General features: G+C 34.9%; 1 protein-coding gene and 1 non-coding gene across 31 annotated transcripts in view; both read left to right on the top strand.

Moving 5' to 3' along the window:
- The window catches only part of ANK2 (ankyrin 2), a 695,731-nt gene that overhangs the window by 403,743 nt on the left and 273,189 nt on the right, over positions 1-18,799 (top strand). The gene's annotated exons all lie outside the window — the stretch shown is intronic.
- On the top strand, positions 13,030-13,140 carry MIR1243 (microRNA mir-1243). Its single transcript, NR_128302.1, has one exon. It is a non-coding gene; the product is annotated as a microRNA mir-1243 (primary transcript).

The raw sequence follows: 18,799 nt of genomic DNA on the forward strand, positions 1-18,799 counted from the left end.
ATATCAACTCTATGATAACCAAGAACTTTGAGTTTGGAGCTCATCGTAACTCTTCTTTGCTTGAAAATCTGTCCCAAATTCGTAATTAACTTGGCCAGTGTTTATATTGGACTAGATTGTGAACCTTGTATAAATGAATAGACCTTCTTGGACCTTCCTTAATCTGTTGCTTTTGTTTCTCTTTTTCAATTATTAATGATAAATCTTCTCAGTGAACATGCAGCCAACACATTGAGTAAATATTTCAACTGATTTGATGTGAATGCAGATTAAATTAGGCAATTTTTCTGCTTATTTTAATATGTCTGTAAATCATATCCCATTGAAGTGCTTTGTGATTTTTTTTAAAAAAAGATAAAGTGATTTCTTAAAAACTGGGGAGTGCTGTTATGCTTAAGCATCAGATTCATAAATAAATAAAGACATTTCTTATCAACCTATCTCTGAGACAAAGACGTTAGCCATTAGAAAAGAGACATTCTCAAAGGAGCCATGTTCTTATATACAAATTTTGATACTTATCTGAAGGGGATATTTGATTATGGATTCAAAACAATTACATCCAGCACTAAGAGAACCAGAAGGAATTTATGTGATGGAAAAGAGGGTGCAGCACGTGTGTGTGTGCGCGTGTGCGTGTGCTCGTGCATGTATAAACACTGAAACTGCAGTGGATTACAGTTATCTTCTTGTTAGCAGCTTTTAAAAGATGTAATTGACATAGATATTTAGTGTACATATTTAGTGTAGTGTACAATTTGATAAATTCTGACTTATGTATAAAGCCATCACTGCAATCAAGATAAAAACACATTTAGTTACTAAACATATTTAGTTTTCGGAATGTCAGAACCATATTTCATCACCAGCAAAAATTTTACTTTATGTTGCATTTTAAAAATTAAGTTAGATTTGTGTATATTCATTTGTGTTTAGTCACAAAGCATTGTTTTGGTAACTAGTTCATGGTTTTTGTCTTGTTTTTTTAAAAATTTAGGGTGTGGCTAGAATGCATGCTGTAGCATGACTGGCCTCCAGTGGTGTCTTTGAAGAATAGCATCACTGGGAAAGTCAAAGCAACAGGTGAAATTTAAAAGATAAGCGTAATTTACACATCAGCTAAGATCCTGTGGCACACTCTAATTGTCAGGGGCTTGTGAAATAGAACATTAGGTCTTCAAAAATGGAAGGTAAGAACCACCCTCTTCCAATATTGGGATTCCTCAGTGGCAAGAAGGGCTCTGATGCTGAGTGATACTTGAATGCAGTTATTACTCAGGAATTTTTCACGGAGGAAACATTAAGGTTTATATTGATTTTCTTTCTCTAGGAGAAGAGACTTTTTTTAGGCTGTATTTTTTTTCTACTGTGTTGATGCTTCAAAATATATCTTTATTATATTACCTTTTTTCCTTTCGTGCCTTTTTCTTCTTACAGCTTTTAATTTTGGTTTTATACTCCAAGAACTCTAAAACTGTACCTATATGAGTAAAACTTAATGCACATAAAATGCATTTTTGATTTGGAACCATTTTAATGATGAATTTAGGTGCCTGAGAGTTTGCCTGTGATTTGTATCAGCACAAAGATAGGAAGTGTTTAGATCTTGAACTGCTATGTTCTGTCATGTCCTATCTCTTTATTCTTTCTTTCTATTATTCTATTGTTATCCCCAGTAGAGGAAATGTAGAATCACAAATTGGATTATGAGGACTCGGGAGAATCTAGGTTAGAATAAGTGAAACAGATTTATACCTTTCTGTTTATAAGTATAATAATAATTCTTTTATAAAAATGGAATTCTTTATCATATGAAAAGGAGAACTAGTTTCTCGTGTAAATATATTACTACTCTACATCTGGATGTCCATGCATGCTCATGTTATGTCTTCTTACAGTTTTTGTCAATGTATGTTTGTAGTAGTTAACTGCAGGCTCTCATCTGTGCTAATGAGTCTGGTGAACCACTTCATTGGCTGCCATGTGGAATTTGAGCACCTCTTTCCTTTTACTCCATGTCTCTCTGCTGTATCACCAGGCTCCACTGGGGTACAAAGGTGCATATGGTCTGATTAGAACTTTTCTTCCCTATGGTGCTCTGATGAGGGGCTGCCAAAGTAGTGTAGCTGTGCTCCAGCGTCTTACGAAGTTCATCCTGATTATTCCTATAGGGTTCAAATATGAGGAGCACTCAGAAGCTGACCAGGAGTTCAGTGCCTGTGACAACAGCCAGTCTTTGGTATTTTATGAAGGACACCTTGTCACTGCATGGGTCTCCTTATGAATTGCTCCTTCTTCCGTTTGAATGAGCTGTTTAAAAAAGTCTCCCAGTCTCCTCATCAATCAGGATTAATTGATTTGTTAAATAACTGAATAATCACTGGAACCAATGAAGCCCCAAAATCACAGTGACTTAAATAAGATAGTAGTTCATTTCTCTCCCACATAAAATAAATCCAGACATCGCTAACCTGGGGCTGGTAAGGTATTCCATGGGCTCAGGAATCCAGTGGCCTTCTATCTTGCTTCTCTGCCATCCTTATCCTGAGGCTTCCACCTCACAGCCTGAGCTGATGGCTCAAGCTCTAACCATTATGTCCAGCATAATCACAAAAAATGGGTAGGAGTATTTATGCTTTATCTTTAAGGGCACTTCCAAAGCAGCAAATAACCCTTTTAAAAAAAATTCTATTGATCATCACATAGTTACATGACCATATTTTGCTTTGGATGAGACTAGGAAATGTAGGCTTCAGGAGCACATATGCAGCCATGTGTCCAACTATTACTATTATTATTATTGTTGTTATCATTATTATTTTATCAAAGCAAGAAGGGAGACCATCTATTGAAGAATAAGCCTTCAATGCTGTATGTAGAAACATAGAAAAAAAACAGTAAGTCAATTTTGCCACAATACTCATGCAAATAGGTCTCTGGAAGACTCATGCTACCAGTCCACCCAATTTTTCTATGTCTGGGCTTAAATTCAAGCTAAGACCTGACTAAACCTACCCCATTACATGTTGCTTCATTGTAAAGTACCATATGCCTTGGGCAAAAGCAATATTAGTTGCTTCCAAAGCCATCAAGGGCTATTTTATTTGGACCTTTCTATGGCAAATATTATCACTCCTTCAGCTCCAGATTTGGGCTAGGATGTCTGTCATTTACAGAGTTGTCCAGTGTCACTTTTCCTTTTTTATATCATTGAATTTTCTTAAAGTGAGTCACTCATATTCTCTCTTTCGTATGCTGGAATAGTCTATGCGATGTGACCTTTGCACCAGTTGTGCCAGATAGTGTGCTTTGATGACAGGTATTCACTCCCCTAAATTATTCCCACAAAAAGATGTAGCTGATTTTTTTTTTTTTTCCTGATAGATCTCTGTGCTGGGGTTAAGTTAATAGAATGCATGCAAATTGGTTATGATTGTCTTCAGGTCACTTAGCAACATAATTCCTTTTTTCTGAGTGAGTCCTAGTTTATACTCTGTATGGCAGATTTGACTGCTTTGAGCTATTGTGTAAGAGTGGTAGACTCTAGTATGCAAATTGCACCCAATTTATACAGCTTGCAAGTGTGTTTTCTTATCAAAGATTACTCTATTTCCTAAACCAAAGGGAAAATAAATTAGGATGGACTAGTGTTAGATAAAAAGCTACTGCTTTTGGTACATGTTCATTTCAGGAAGCACTGTATAAATGAAAACTTTCCAATTTTTGCCCAGGACTGACTCTGTTTGAAGGACTATTAATTTTAGATACAATCAAGAGAAATTATAGGCCCAGACTTAGGGAAATCAGAATACTGCAAATATTTAAGCTCTGTTAATTATTTTAGCTCTTACAAAGCTAACTTTGAAATTTGAGTTAGCCATTAGCTCAAAGTAAAAACCTAAAATAGCTATAGATATTTTCCTCTTGTGTATATGTGCGTGTGTGTGTATATATACACACACACACACACACATACACACACATATATATGTCTATATATACACACACAAATCATACATGTGCATGTGTATATATATGATGAATAAAATCTAACATATCTTAGTGGTTTATAAGTGCTATTTACATAATGTTGGACAAGGCATGTTTCAGAGTTTCCACTTTCTTTTTATATTTGCCTACTGAGTGAAATTTATAGCATTGAATGAATTTTTTGGAAAAGAAGAAAGATTAAAAATCCATCATTCTAAGCTTTTATCTTAGAAAACTAGAGAAGAAAAAGAACTATGTAAACCTAAAGCAAACAGAAGAAAAGAAGTAAGAATTACAGCAGATATCAATGAAATTGAAAACAAAACAATAGAGTAAAATAAATGAAACCAAAAGCTGATTCTTTGAAAAGATATATAAAGTTGATAAAATTTTAGCCAAACTAACAAAGAAAAGAAGAAAGAAAACACAAATTACTAATATCAGAAATCAAAAAGGGATAGATCATCACTGTTCATTCCATGGATATTAAAAGAGCAATAAATAAATATTATGCACAACAACTAGATGAAATGGACTAATACCTTGAAACGTACAATCTACCAAAACCTATACAAAAAGAAATAGGTAATCTGTAAGCCTGTATCTATGACAGAAATCAAATCAATAATTAATAACCTTCTAATAAAAAAAGCACTAGGCTCAAATGGTTTCACTGATTAATTCTACCAAACATTTAAGGAAGATATGATAACAATTCCCTACAATGTCTTCCAAAAAATGGAGAGAGAAGACTTCCTAATTAATTCTATGAGGCTGGTATATCCCTAATTCTAAAACCTGATAAAGACATGTCAAGAAAGCAAAACTACAGACCAATATCTGTCATGAAAATAGATATAAAAATACTGAACAGAAAGATTTACATACTATTATCAAGTGAGATTTATTCTGTGTATACAAGGCTGGTTTACCATTCCAAGTCAATTAAGGTAATTCACATCAATAGGCTAAAGAAAAAAAAAATCATATGATCATATAAATGAAGGTAGAAAAAGCATTAGACAGAATCCAACACCCATTCCTCAAAAAATAAAAAGAATCACAGAAAACTAGGAATTGAGGAGAACTTCCTTAACCTGATAAATAACATCTACAAAAGGCCTATAGCAAATATTACACTTAATGGTGACAAACTAGCTGCTTTTCCCTTAAGACTGGGAACTAGTAAAAATGTTTTCTCTTACTACTCATATTCTACATCATACTGGAAGCTTAGCTAATACAATAACACAAGATAGGAAATAACAGATATATTGGGAAAAAAGAAACAAAACTCTCTTTGTTCACAGATGGCATAATTGTCTATGTAGAAAATCCCAAATGGTCAACAATAACAATAACAAAGACCTCTTGGAACTAATATTGATGATAGTAGGATCACAGGATACAAGGTTAATAAACAAAAGTCAACTGATTTCCTTTATACCATCAATGGCAATTGGAATTGGAATTTAAAAACACAATGCCATTTTCATTAGCACCAAAAAAATGAAACATTTACATGTAATTCTAATAAAACATGTACAAGATCTATATGAGGAGAACTACAAAACTATAATGAAGGAAACCAAAGGAGATCTAAATAAATATTCCATGTTCATAGATAAGAAGACTCAATATTATTAAGATTTCACTTCTTCTCAACTTGATCTATAGACTCAATACAATCCCAATCAAAACCCCAGTAAGTTGTCTTGTGGATACTGACAAACTGATTCTAAAGTTTATATGGAAAGGCAAAAGACTCAGAATAATAAACACAATATGGAAGAAAAATAATAGAGGGCTGACACTACCCAACTTAAGACAATATAAAGCTATAATAATCAACACAGTGTGGTACTGGTGAAAGAATAAACACATAGATCAATGGAAAATAATAGAGAGCCCAGAATAGATACACACAAATACAGTGAACTGATTTTTGACAATGATACAAGGCAATTCAATGGAGAAATGAGAGTGTTTTCAACAAATGGTGCTGGAATAATTGCATACCCACATGCAACAAAAAGTTAATCTAGTGGCAGATATTCTACTTTTTGCAAAAAGTGATGCAAAATGGATCAAGAGTTAAATGTAAAATGTAAAACTATAAAACCTCTAGAAGATAACATAGCAGAAAATCTAGGTGACCTTGAGTTTGATGATGAGTTTTTAGATACAGCACCAAAAGGATAATTCAGAAAAACAAAAATTGATAAGTTGGGCTTCTTTAAAATTTAAAACTTCTGTTTTACAAAAGACACAGTTAAAAGAATAGAAAGACAAACCACAGGCTAGGAGAAAAAAAATCTTTGCAAAACACATATCTGATAAAGAAACTGTAGCCAAAATATACAAAGAACTCTTCAAACTCAACAATAAGAAAACAAGCAATTCAATTTAAACATATGTAAGTGATCTGAACAGACACCTTATCAAAGAAGATATACAGATGGCAAAAGATGCATAGGAAGAGATGCTGGACATTATATCTCATTAGGAAATCACAAATTAAAACAAGATGTTGTTTTACACTACAAACCTATTAGAATTACTAAATCCAAAACACTGACAATACTGAATGCTGGTGAAGAGGTGGAATAACAGAGACTCTCATTCACTGCTGTTAAGAATGCAAAATGGTGCAGTCACTTGGGAAATCAATTTGGTAGTGTCTTAGCAAGGCTAAACACAGTCTTACCATACAATCTAGTGATCATACTTCTAGGTGTTTACTCAAATGAGATGAAAACTTAGGTGCACACAGAAATCTGCGCTTGAATGTTTACAGCAGCTTTATTCATAAGTGTGAAAAATCAGATGCAACAAAGATATCCCTAAATAGATGAATGGATAAACTGTGGTATTACAGTTTACAATGAAATATTATTCAGTGACAAATGAACTATCAAGTCACAAAAAAATATGGAGCAGCTGTGAGGGCATATTGCTAGGTGAAGAAACAAACCTGAAAAGGCTACATACCATTTGATTCCAACTATATAACATTTTAGAAAAGGCAAAACTTTAGAGAGAGTAAAAACATCAGTGTTTGTCAGAACTTTTGTGGGGAGAAGGGGAAGTGATGAAAATGAAGCACAGAGAATTTTTAGGGTGGTAAAACTATTCTGTATGATCCTGTAATTATGTAAGATCCTGGAATACGTGACACTATATATTTGTCCAAACTCGTAGAACTGTACAACATAAAGAGTAGACTCTGATGCGAACTATAGACCTTAATTAATTAAAAAATAGAATAAAATCAACAACAAAAAAATTTTTTCCTAATTACAGAGATTACTATTGATAACATGTTGATGTATATCTTTCCAAATGTATATATGTAAATGTATCATAATTAGTTTTTTACACAAATGAATGAATTTGATATAGTGCCAAAAATCAGGCATTAACTAAATACAGAGTAACTTTTTGCAGAGATAGTATTTCTTCTAGCTGTGAGAAGGAAATATCCTTAATTTCTCTAGGAAATTCAATGTGGATCCCAAGGGATGTGTCAAATTCTAGGCATTAGTGGTGTTAACTGGACTCTAGAAATATATAACTTTAGCATTTTTAATTATTAATATCCTTCCAATGTTCTTGGCAACAACAAATTTTTCATTCTTTCATACATTCATGCATTCATTCATCTATGCAAGAAAAAGTTACAGAGCTCATATAACATGTCAGTTAATGTTTTTTGGCACCAGGAACTTGTTCCTATGAAGAGAAAAAAAATTCAACAAATAAGAACCCAGTTACCTATATCACTAGAAGTTGTGGTAGATGCTATGAAAGAGAACACAGGTTTGTGTAAGAGAGTTTTACAAGGAGACCTAGTTAGGCTTGAGTTGGGAATGCATTAAAGGAGGCATCTATGACCAAGTTATACTGAAGGTGAGATTTGAAGGATGAGTCAGATGCAAGAATGAGGACAACATTCCAGGCAGAGGGAAGTACACATGCAAGCCCTGAAGTGGGAAAGACCCTGATGCACATAGGGACTGAAAGAAGGCCAGTGTCGCTGGCGTATGGTGAGGAGAGAGAAACAAAGAGGGTCCAGCTCATGAAGGCTTTGGAGTTGTTACTAAGTTTAGTGGAAATTTATTGGAATTATTTGGGCATTGGCTAAGTGAAAACAATTCTGTAATTTGACACTGCTGCACTGAGAGGACTGGCAGAGGAATGGAGTAGAAGTAGGGGAGCTGATAGGATGTTATGGTTATAGTCCGATGAGCAGCAGTGGTGGCTGGTGGCTGTGGGGATGAAAAAAAGTATACATGGAAGACATATTTTGGTGGAAAAATTTATAAGACTCGGGGATAGATTGAATGTGGACAACTCCCAGGTGTTTGGCTGGGTACTATTCACTGAGATGGGGAAGCCTGGAGAAAAAAACGTTTCGGGGGAAAAAAATAAAAAAAAATAGGATGTGAGACATCAAAGTGGATATGTCAAACGGGCAGCTCAGAAGAGAGGCTAGAGCCAGAGATAGGAACTTTGGATTGAGCACAAATATGAGATTTACAACATGGGAGCAGATGCTGCTGGTAGGGCGCGTGAATAGGCTAAGAAGAGAGGAAGCCCCAGGACAGTTCTGAATTTGAGTTCCGATAGTAAAGGGGGACACCTCAAAGAAAACTGAAGCAAAGCAGAAAGTCCATGAAAAGAACAGGAGAAGGTTGAGTACCAGAACTAAGAAAAGAAAATTCCAAAAGAGGAAAGAATGTCCAACTGTGAAGTGCTGTTAAAAAGTCAGATAATATAGGGACCGTCAAATCTCTATGAGATTTGGCAGCATGGAGATCACTAGTAATTTAGTAATATATTTCCTAGTATCTTAACCACATACCTAGATGGAACTGAATTTCTAGATATCCTCCTCTTTATTGTTCTCACCTTTTGTTCCAGGACTAACTTCATTTTCGGTTCCTCTTCACTTTACCGAGTTACTTTCCTATCCATCTATTCTCCCCACTTTGGGCCAATAGAAAAGTATGACACAGTGAGGAGGGGAGGTGGGGAAAAGAAAACAGGACAAAAATTAACACAACATGGTATTTAATTTTGTGCATTCTTCACAGAATTGCTTTTCCTACTTGTATTTGCCTAAGTATTTCATTTACTTAGAAAAACAGGTATATTTTAATTTAAAATATTATCTGTTTCATCAAGCTCACATAAATGTAATTCTGTGTTGTCTACTCCTGATGTGATTAAATTATAAATAGAGATTTATTTGCAACTTAATTTGCTATAATCCTTAGCATAAAATGAAGATGTCCTTAATGTGGAATGCAAATACTATGATACGGCTTATGTCATGATGACTTGAAACTTTTCATCCTCTTTCACTATTTTTTTTAAAAACATTCATATAAGAAAAGCCTTGGCATTAAATGCTGAGAAATAGTTGCTTAGGTGGCCAGAAATTGACTGGGTTTGATGGCCTTCATGATATAAAAACATCAACTGTTTTAAAAATAGTATTGTCTAAGACTGAAGATTTCTTTAAAGTGAAAAACATATTTTGAAATAAAGGAAAAGAATGTCAGTGATATTTTAATGGCAATTTTTGAAAGTAGTCAAAAGACACTCCAGTATATATCATCATGGATTTATGACTAATGACTAAAATAATTTAGAATTCTGCTTAGCACTAATCAAAATCCAGTTAAAAGACTGCTTTGGTACTTTTGAAGCACATAAGATCTCTGGAAATGCATTACTGAATATTATTTGTACCTTTAATGCTTCATCAACATTTAGGAGTACAAGCTTTTATTGTCAGTGTTTTAAAAGTCAGCTATATAAAGTTGATAGAGTATACGTATTAAATATATCCATTAGTCATTTTCAGGAAGTGGAATATGTACACACATCTGAATATTTGCTTAAATATAAAACAAGAGTAAGATGTTTAAGCTTTGATGTAGAATAAAATACTGATATTTGGGTTTTAGGTTAAAAAATATTAGTTGTGATTTTTGTTCCCTTTTTTCCCCCATGCCTTTGATTCCTTCCTTCTGAAGACAGACAAAATCCTGACTTAGGCAGTATTTTTTAAAATACCAAGGGCCTCGGAAACCTAGGGTTTGATAAGTAATAGGAACCGGTCGAATGCTGAGTCTCCATTGACCACATTATCATTCTCCAGCTTGTTGTTCTTTTCAGTGGTGAGGTAAGAATATAACTCCTACTTAATGTTCCTGTTCCTTAGGTGAAATGCTAACATCTTTTGTTCAAAAGTTAGATGCTGGGGTTGCTGCTGTTGTTGTTTTCTTCTTTTCTTTCTCTACTTTTTTTTTTTTTTTTTTGAGACGGAGTCTCGCTCTGCCGCCCAGGCTGGAGTGCAGTGGTGTGATCTCGGCTCACTACAAGCTCCGCCTCCCGGGTTCACGCCATTCTCCTGCTTCAGCCTCCCGAGTAGCTGGGACTACAGGCGCCCGCCACCTCGCCCGGCTAGTTTTTGGTATTTTTTAGTAGAGACTGGGTTTCACCGTGTTTTTGATGGAGACATGGTAGGAAGTCTGCTCTGGAAATGAGGTGAAAAAGCAAAGTAATTAGTTTTTGTTTATACAAAATAAAACCTTTTAAAAAACCTTGTTATCATAAAAAGAGCTCTACAAATATAGATGGTTGTTTTGAAGAAGAGAAGAGAATTGTGGAACACATGTATAATTGGGAGGGGTGGGCACAGTAGCTTATGCCTGTAATCCCAGCACTTTCGGAGGCTGAGGCAGGCAGATCACCTGAGGTCAGGAGTTTGAGACCAGCCTGGCCAACATAATGGAAGTCTGTCTCTACTTAAAATACAAAATATTAGCTGGGTGTGGTAACACACGTCTGTGGTCCCAGGTACTTTGGAGTCTGAGGCACGAGAATCGCTTGAACCCAGGAGGTGGAGGTTGCAGTTAGCTGAGATTGTGCCACTGCACTCCAGCCCTGGTGACAGAGCAAGATTCCATCTCAAAGAAAAGCAACAACGACAACAAAAACAAGCATAATTGGGAAAAAACTGAAAGAGAACACAGGATCATAAAAATATAGCAAACAAAGTGAGTGGGATTTAAAATTAGTGGAATAAGAAATGACGGGTAACAATGAAGAACATAATTTAGGTAATATAGTATCTTGGGACTCCTCCTGGAAGTATCTAGTTATGGACAGTGAGCAGCAGAAACAGGATGTAACTCAATTCAGCATGCCTGATGGTTGTGGTAACCCTAGAAAATGACTCCAGGAAATAGGTGATAATCCAATCAGATTGAGAAGCTAATGTGCATGACAGGGGTGCCCTAGCAGACAGGCAAAGCTGAATAGAAATTCAGGAGGAGAGGAATTTTGGCTATTTAGTAAAATTATGAGCAGTTGGTCACAGGCAAATTTTATGAGTAGGTAGCCCTTCTGAAGTCTTAGGCATATAATTAACCTAGGTTGGAATTAAAATTTGACATCAAAGCTTAAACTTTTTTATCTGAACTGAGATGCAAAAGTAAATTGGTCCTGCTTTTGGAGAATTGTAAAAGAATTCCTTAATCTCTTAGCAAAATTTGGAAGTCAGTATCAGGTGGTGAGGATAGGAAAGTTGAAGAGACTGTGGACCAGGCAAGACCTTATCAGTTGATTTAGGAAGCAGCAGTGACAGAGGCCAGACATGTAACAAGAGAAAAGAGAAGGTGGAAAGTAAGAGACAGTTTTAATTGCTACAATAGAAAGATGGGATTTTGAAAAGATTAGCTATACGGAATAAAATTAACCAAAAATTGATCCAGGATTATAAGAAACTATTTCGAGACTCATTAATTTTACTATTGCTGTCAAACACACATTAAATCGTTTTCCATTTAGGTCAGCTATAAGCATGAAGGTTCATTTGTGAAACGATTTCTGTGGAGTATTGTTCCATGATCTGACATGCTTCACAAACTGTGTTTGTATATCCAACTTAAAAATTGAATAGTCTATTGTAATTCTACCATCATGTTTGAAATTTTCTTACCTTAAACAAAAAACCTGATCATATTATATTACTCAAATATGGGTAAGACTAGATTTAACTTAATGTATACTAGTGTACAGTGTGAGACTGCATAAACAAACTTTAAAAAAAATTGGTTATACATATTTTGGTTTAACCTACAATGAACTTAAGAGAAATCCTTAACCCCATTAGAGATTTGGGAGAGAGACGTGGCAACTGCTAACTTATAAATATTTTGCTGAAGCTTAAATTTTACTAGCTTTCTTTCAATTCCTATTTTTACTCAAAAAATTATATAGTATTTAAATTTATAATTTGTATTCAGTTATTCTAGCTTACTGTTATGTGGTATGGCTTGACAGAAAGAACATTCTCTTTTACTCTTCTGCAAAACAGAAAAATATCCACTAAACACAAAAATATACAAGTGTTAAAGTAGCCGTCTAAACCTTATGAAGACTTTTAATTCCTCAGATAGTACTTCAGAGCAACTGGATTTAATATCTTTCATCCAGCAGAGGGCTACCAACCTCCATTAGTTTCTGTGAACACACATGGCAAAAAATTCACATGGGTTATTTCAGTGGTTTTCAGGTTGTTTTAAGCAGCAGATCCTTTTCTTAAGATAGAGTTTTACAGTATGGAAGTGAGATACACTCTCGCTTTAATTGGAGAAGGGTCTCCAAGCTGCCTCTCCAGAAGGCCCAGAGAGGTGTGGAGGATAATTGAAACTCTCCACTCTGATTTACCCAAAAATACGCTTCTACATTTAAAGTCATCTCTTTTTGGGTTCAGTCATAATCCTTAATGCTGACACTGCATGGAAAATATATAAGCAGAATGATGCCCAAGTTACAGAAGTTCCTCTTCCTGGATTTTGTCTTCAATTATAACTGTAGTTCCTACCGTGTGGTTGTATGTGTTGTTAGTTTGTTTTTGTTTTGTTTTGTTTGGGAAAGGTGACATTTCATCTCCAATCTAATGAGTGAGAAAGATGCTTATTCTAACAAATTTTCTTCACAATATTTCATAGGTGTGCCAAGCTGACAGATTGGTTGACTGTGTACTCTTATATTTTATTCCTGTAACTGGGCCAGTTTCTGCCCTTAACTAAAACTGGATCAATTATAGGAGTGAAATAAAAGTCCATCTCCTGCCTATTTATTACTCTGCTTTGGTAATAAATCTATTTTTAAAAGAACCTATTACAGAGACTTCCATTTGGAATTTGATGTCAAATGGTGATTGTTCTTTGTTGTGTTTTTCCATTCGAAACAAAGCTTTTGTGAGGCGTCCCTTTATTCTGATTAAAGCCTGGTCTAAATCTTTAACAATGAAGTCCATTAACTAAAATGACTATGAATAGCTATACTTCTATCAGGGATATTAAATACTTTCTCAAGCACACACGCTCACTGATTTTAAGACTCATTCCAAAGTGTTCCAAGTTGTGTGTTAGATTTTTTTGTTTTTTTTCTTGAGAAGAAGTTTTGCTCTGTCGCCCAGGTTGGAGTGCAGTAGTGTGATATCGGCTCACTGCAACCTCAGTCTCCCAGGTTTAAACGATTCTCCTGCCTCAGCCCCCCAAGTAGCTGGGATTACAGGCACACGCCACCACGCCCAGCTAATTTTTGTATTTTTAGTAGAGACCGAGTTTTACCATGTTGGCCACGCTGGTCTTGAACTCCTGACCTCAGGTGATCCACCCACTTTGGCCTCCCAAAGTGCTGGGATTACTGGCATGAGCCACTGCACCCAGCCAGTGTTGGTTTTATCATTACCAAATAGTCATAAAAAGTGTGAGCTTATTAACGATGCTGACCATTCAAAGTGATCAGCAATCTCTTTGCACACACACTATCTTTGGGGGTGATTCTATCTTATTTCCAGTCCATCCATCGTGTTTCGGTCTTGTAAGTCTACTTTATTCTCTTACACTTTTATATTCATGTTTTGTTTTGTTTCAGAACAATAATCATAGCAGTTACCATTTATTGATCTCTTACCAGATGTTTTACATGTGCTATTTCCCTTGGTTCTGTTAGGTAGATATTGTCTTCATTCATGTGAAATGAGATTGAAGCCCCTAATGGTGAAGTAATGCACCCAACATAGAACCCAAATTAGGATTCAAAAACCCAAATTTGAGGCCCTTTACCACGCAAAGAAGCTTTATTTCATGGCAGTAGCAAAACCATTATTTGATTAGTTAATAAAAAAGATGGTTAAAGTGGAGAAAAAACTGACATATACATAGTTTAAACATTTTATTTCAACTTGAAACATGTAAGTTGGACATTCTTTTACCAATGATCTGATGTCAAGAACTTTTATTTAATTATATTTTATTTAACAAGTTTCCAGAATTTGGGGTTTAGCTTTGTCTTTTAAAAAATAAACAATACCTATTTGTAGGCGTTGTCTCACCTATATTCTCTGGCTTATTATCTGTTAAATGCAGTCAGTAATTAAAGACACTTGCAAAACAATTTGATTGTAGAACTTCTAAATATTTTTGAAGCTTCCTCCCCAATCTTTTTGATTTATTTCAGTCACACCCATAATTCAATAGCAATATTGTAGAAATTCCTCTTTATTAAGTTCTTACAAAGCATTCATCTTAATTTTTGTAAAGCAACAATTTTTGGAACTCATTTTTATTAGATAATATATGATTTATTTAAATTATGTAATTGCAATAGCAAGTACAATAGGATCAAAAGGTTTGGGATAAACATACTTGACTCTTGCTGAGCATATAACTTTACTAGTGGAAGAAGAATGTACACATATTATAGAATGGCTAGTAAGCTACAAGCTTTTAGTGTATGGTGGGCATCAGTCAGCATTTATAGAGAAAAATGGAAACATTTTCTTAAGTAAAGGTTTGCTGAGACAGCTTCTACTCTGTTTTTCAAGACATTAGGGGAGAGAGAGAATTTACTCCTTTCTGTGAAGACATGGAACTGAAGCTATGTGTATCACAGGACTTGAAACAGAAAAAGAAAAAACACTCTACAGATGTTTTTATTTTACAAAGTTAGTTGGGTTAAACATTGCCCAAAGTTTCTACCTGAACCATCAAGTTTGGTTTTCATAAAAAGCTTTTAATTTGTGAGAAAAATGTTATTTGAGTTCTTTCAATTACATCTTATTTATCAGATTTTGGTGATGCTTTTGAATTCTCAAATGTTTCAAATTGCAATTCTCTGTTAAGATTTATTACATCATTATCAAAACTTTGTATTAAGCAAAGAGTATAACTTTCTGAAGTCCTGTAGTACATATTGTTTCTGCCATTCATTTGATGCTTATATTTCTCATTTGCTAACATTTATAATCATCTGTTCTTATGCAAAGTAGTATGTTTTGGTGGAGAGGTAGTGGAAAAAAACAAAAAACACCCATGAAATAAATCTGTACTCAAAGAATTCAGTTTGCTTAACTTCCCAACTAAGTGATACTACTTTAGGGAACCATAACTGCTTCCCTTACTCCATCTCTTTCGTTTCACAGTGCCTTGTTCACAGCTCAGTTATTTGAAGTCTTTCTAGACCTGTTTCTCTTTTTTGTTGTTTCTGCTGTACACCTGGTTGTCTTTGACATTTACTTCTGCCAGGCTTTGTGGTCACAAGTGACTTGTGGAGCATTTTAAACCAAGTTCGAAGCTTGAGTTTTGTTGTAAGTCTCAGCGATAAAACCCAGGTTATAAATCTGCTGAAGGGCTGGTTATTTATTATTCTGCTCTTACCCTTAGAGTATTGCTTTTTGAGATCTCAGATGACTGTGAAGAGGGCTCCCTATTAGACTGTGCACCTTGTGTAGACATTGACCTTTGATATCTGTCCTCTTGCCTAGGAAGTTTTCAAAATAAAAGCTCAAGTTTGCAGGGAAATGCACTCAGGAAACAAAAGCAATTTCCCTGCTTGCTTATCTTTCTGTGGTTCCATTTTCCTTCAGTTTTGCCTGGCAGTTCCTTATTATCATCCCAGCTATTTGTTGCTTTTAAGAAGTTATTTATATTTTATCCAGTATTTCTAGTTTGTTTCAGCAGTAGTGTTTGTCTGAATGCCTGGCTCCTATGAGCTGGAAACACATGCTGTTCATACAGGTGCTTAGTGTTTTGATTGTTGATCTGATTTAGAAGTGATACAAAGACCATGTCTCACAAAAAAGCTCAAACATGCTTTACCACTGAAAATGTGGTTTCTAAAGAAGATTTTATTTAATTTTATACTTTGGTTTCCATATTTATGGAATATGAGTTTGCATGAGTGGGTATAAAATGAAAAGTGCTGGTTATGCTGTATTAGTCTATTCTCATGCTGCTAATAAATATATACCAGAGACTGGGTAATTTATAAAGGAAAGGGAGATTTAATGGACTCACAGTTCCACATAGCTAGGGAGGCTTCACAATCATGGTGGAAGGTGAAGGAGGAGCAAAGGCACGTCTTACCTGGCGGCAGGCAAGAGAGTGTGTGCAGGGGAACTGCCCTTTATAAAACCATGAGATCTTGTGAGACTTATTCACTGTCATGAGAACAGCGTGGGAGAAACCTGCCCCCATGATTCGATTACCTCCCACTGGGTCCCTTCCATGACACATGGGGATATGGGAGCTACAATTCAAGATGAGATTTGGGTGGGGACACAGTCAAACCATATCACATGCCTAAAGCAAGAAACAAGGAATGCCTAGCAACAGATTTTATTTGCAGGTTAATTAAACAACAGGTGCAAGCATATCTTATGTCTGTTGGTAAAGAAATGAAAATGGATCATAGAAGCTCTTTCAGAGGGGAAAAAAAAGAGTTAAATATTACAGCATCCAGAAGCAGTAATAATCCAGATGTTTACAACTTCATAAAAATTGCCAAGTACCCATGGATACAATAGTCATTTTCTCCAGGTGAAAAATGACCAGATGGTAGCACTTCAATTTTCTGGTGCCAACAATGCAGCTGCAGGTGGATTGTTTTTTGAGTGGTTGTGTTATTGAAACATGTTTTTACAAGTATTTTATATTTATTGTAGTGTCTGCTGCACAGGACTTTACTGGCCATAGAACTGGTTGTTGGAATTGCTGAAAGTGTTTAGGTTTGTGTTTTAACAATAAGGGCTTTGGGTTGGGAAACTGGAGACCTGACACATCATTGATTGAATGTTTCATCTACATTTGATTTGGATATGCTCTAAGATTACGTTTTGCCATTTTTCTATTATTAATTTTGAAAAATAAGAAAATATTTTTGCTAATTATTTACTGGCCAACCATACTGAATTAGAAGGCTATAATTCATGATCTATAAAAAGTATAGAATAATAGCCAAGTCATTTAAAATTACATTTACAGGCTTTTAAGCATTACTAATTTATATGTAAATACAAAATTATTTTGTGAAAATTTAAGATACACATGACTTAGAGTCACATAAAGAATAGCAATTAAAAATAGCTTTGTCCCAATCAAGAAAAATCAATCTTTTTCTTTTGCAAATAGTCAAATTAAAATGTTCTATCAAACAGTTTATCCAAATGGTGCATCTAAGTGACATTGTGTAAATGTAAAACTTTCAGGTATTGATCAAAGTTACCAATACATTTGTTTCCCTTGAGATGCTAAAGCTGTTAACATATAATTTCTAAGTAAAAATATAATTCCTAAAGAAAACAACAAATTTCTTCATGGATAAAGGCACGACACAAATAAGCACACAAAAACATCCTCAGTGACATTGAGGGTTAACAGGCTTGAGATTGAATTTTCACATTTTAACTACAATTCAGTGCTTTTCATTTGAACAATGTAAAAGGGCTAAGAAATATACCCAGAGCTTTTATAAAAAGCTGTTACAAACCAAAAGGGGAAGTTACATGTGTTTTAAAACACAACAATAAGTAGAGTTAGATATTAACTGTAATGTTTCAATCCTTTAATAGACTATGAGGATTTCTTATCCAAAATCAGTATATTTTTTGGGAAAAAACCTTGTGAGCAATAGAATAAAACATCATTTATGAGAAGAAAGCAGCCCTGAGAAGACATTTGAAGATATTAGTTTGAAACTTGGGCTAAGCGTTTGAAGATTTTGAAGTAGTTTTCTAGCCAGATCTGAATATTAGTAATTGCAGTCACTGTAGATTATACAAAGTGACTGAGATGTTCCAGGAAGGCTGAAAATAATCACTTCCGTGGCTGGATTTTCATCTCCTTGAGGACAAGGGTTTGGTCATTTTTGTTACCAGATCCCCAGTGCTTCATAACTGGCTCATAGTAGGCCTTTAGTAACTATATATGATAAGAAGATACAAATAGAAGCTGTTTATGCTAATAAGATGAGGACAATGAGAAAGTTTTTATTTTAAACAAAGGATACTTTAAAAGGCAAATTTTAAGTTTAATCCCTAGGCTTTCAGTTTAAGATACTATTATAGTAAATTAAAAGAATGATTTTAACATTGTGGGGCTTTTCTGACTCTGGAATAAATTTCTTTATTTTCTGTTAAAGAGAGCACAGAAAATAAATTTGATTAGGAAGTTCTAGGGAGGGGATATTTTCATCAGGAGAGTTTTCACAATTAGCAAATCCAGCCTATTTACACAGGCAGACTCCACAAGCTACACTGTTGCACACTCATCTTTGTCCATTTGGGAATGAGTGAATGAGGGGGCAGTGGGGTTGGGAGGATGCAGGGGAGACAGGATGTGTATGGAAATGTCTTTTGCTTCTGAACTGTGGCTTTTTCAATGTTCCCTTCTCTGTACCTTTCCCTTCCCTCTGCCCACTGCAGTGTGGCTGCTGTCTGTAA

This window comes from Macaca mulatta, chromosome 5 (assembly GCF_049350105.2).
Source record: "Macaca mulatta isolate MMU2019108-1 chromosome 5, T2T-MMU8v2.0, whole genome shotgun sequence".
In the NCBI taxonomy this organism is placed as follows: Eukaryota; Metazoa; Chordata; class Mammalia; order Primates; family Cercopithecidae; genus Macaca; species Macaca mulatta.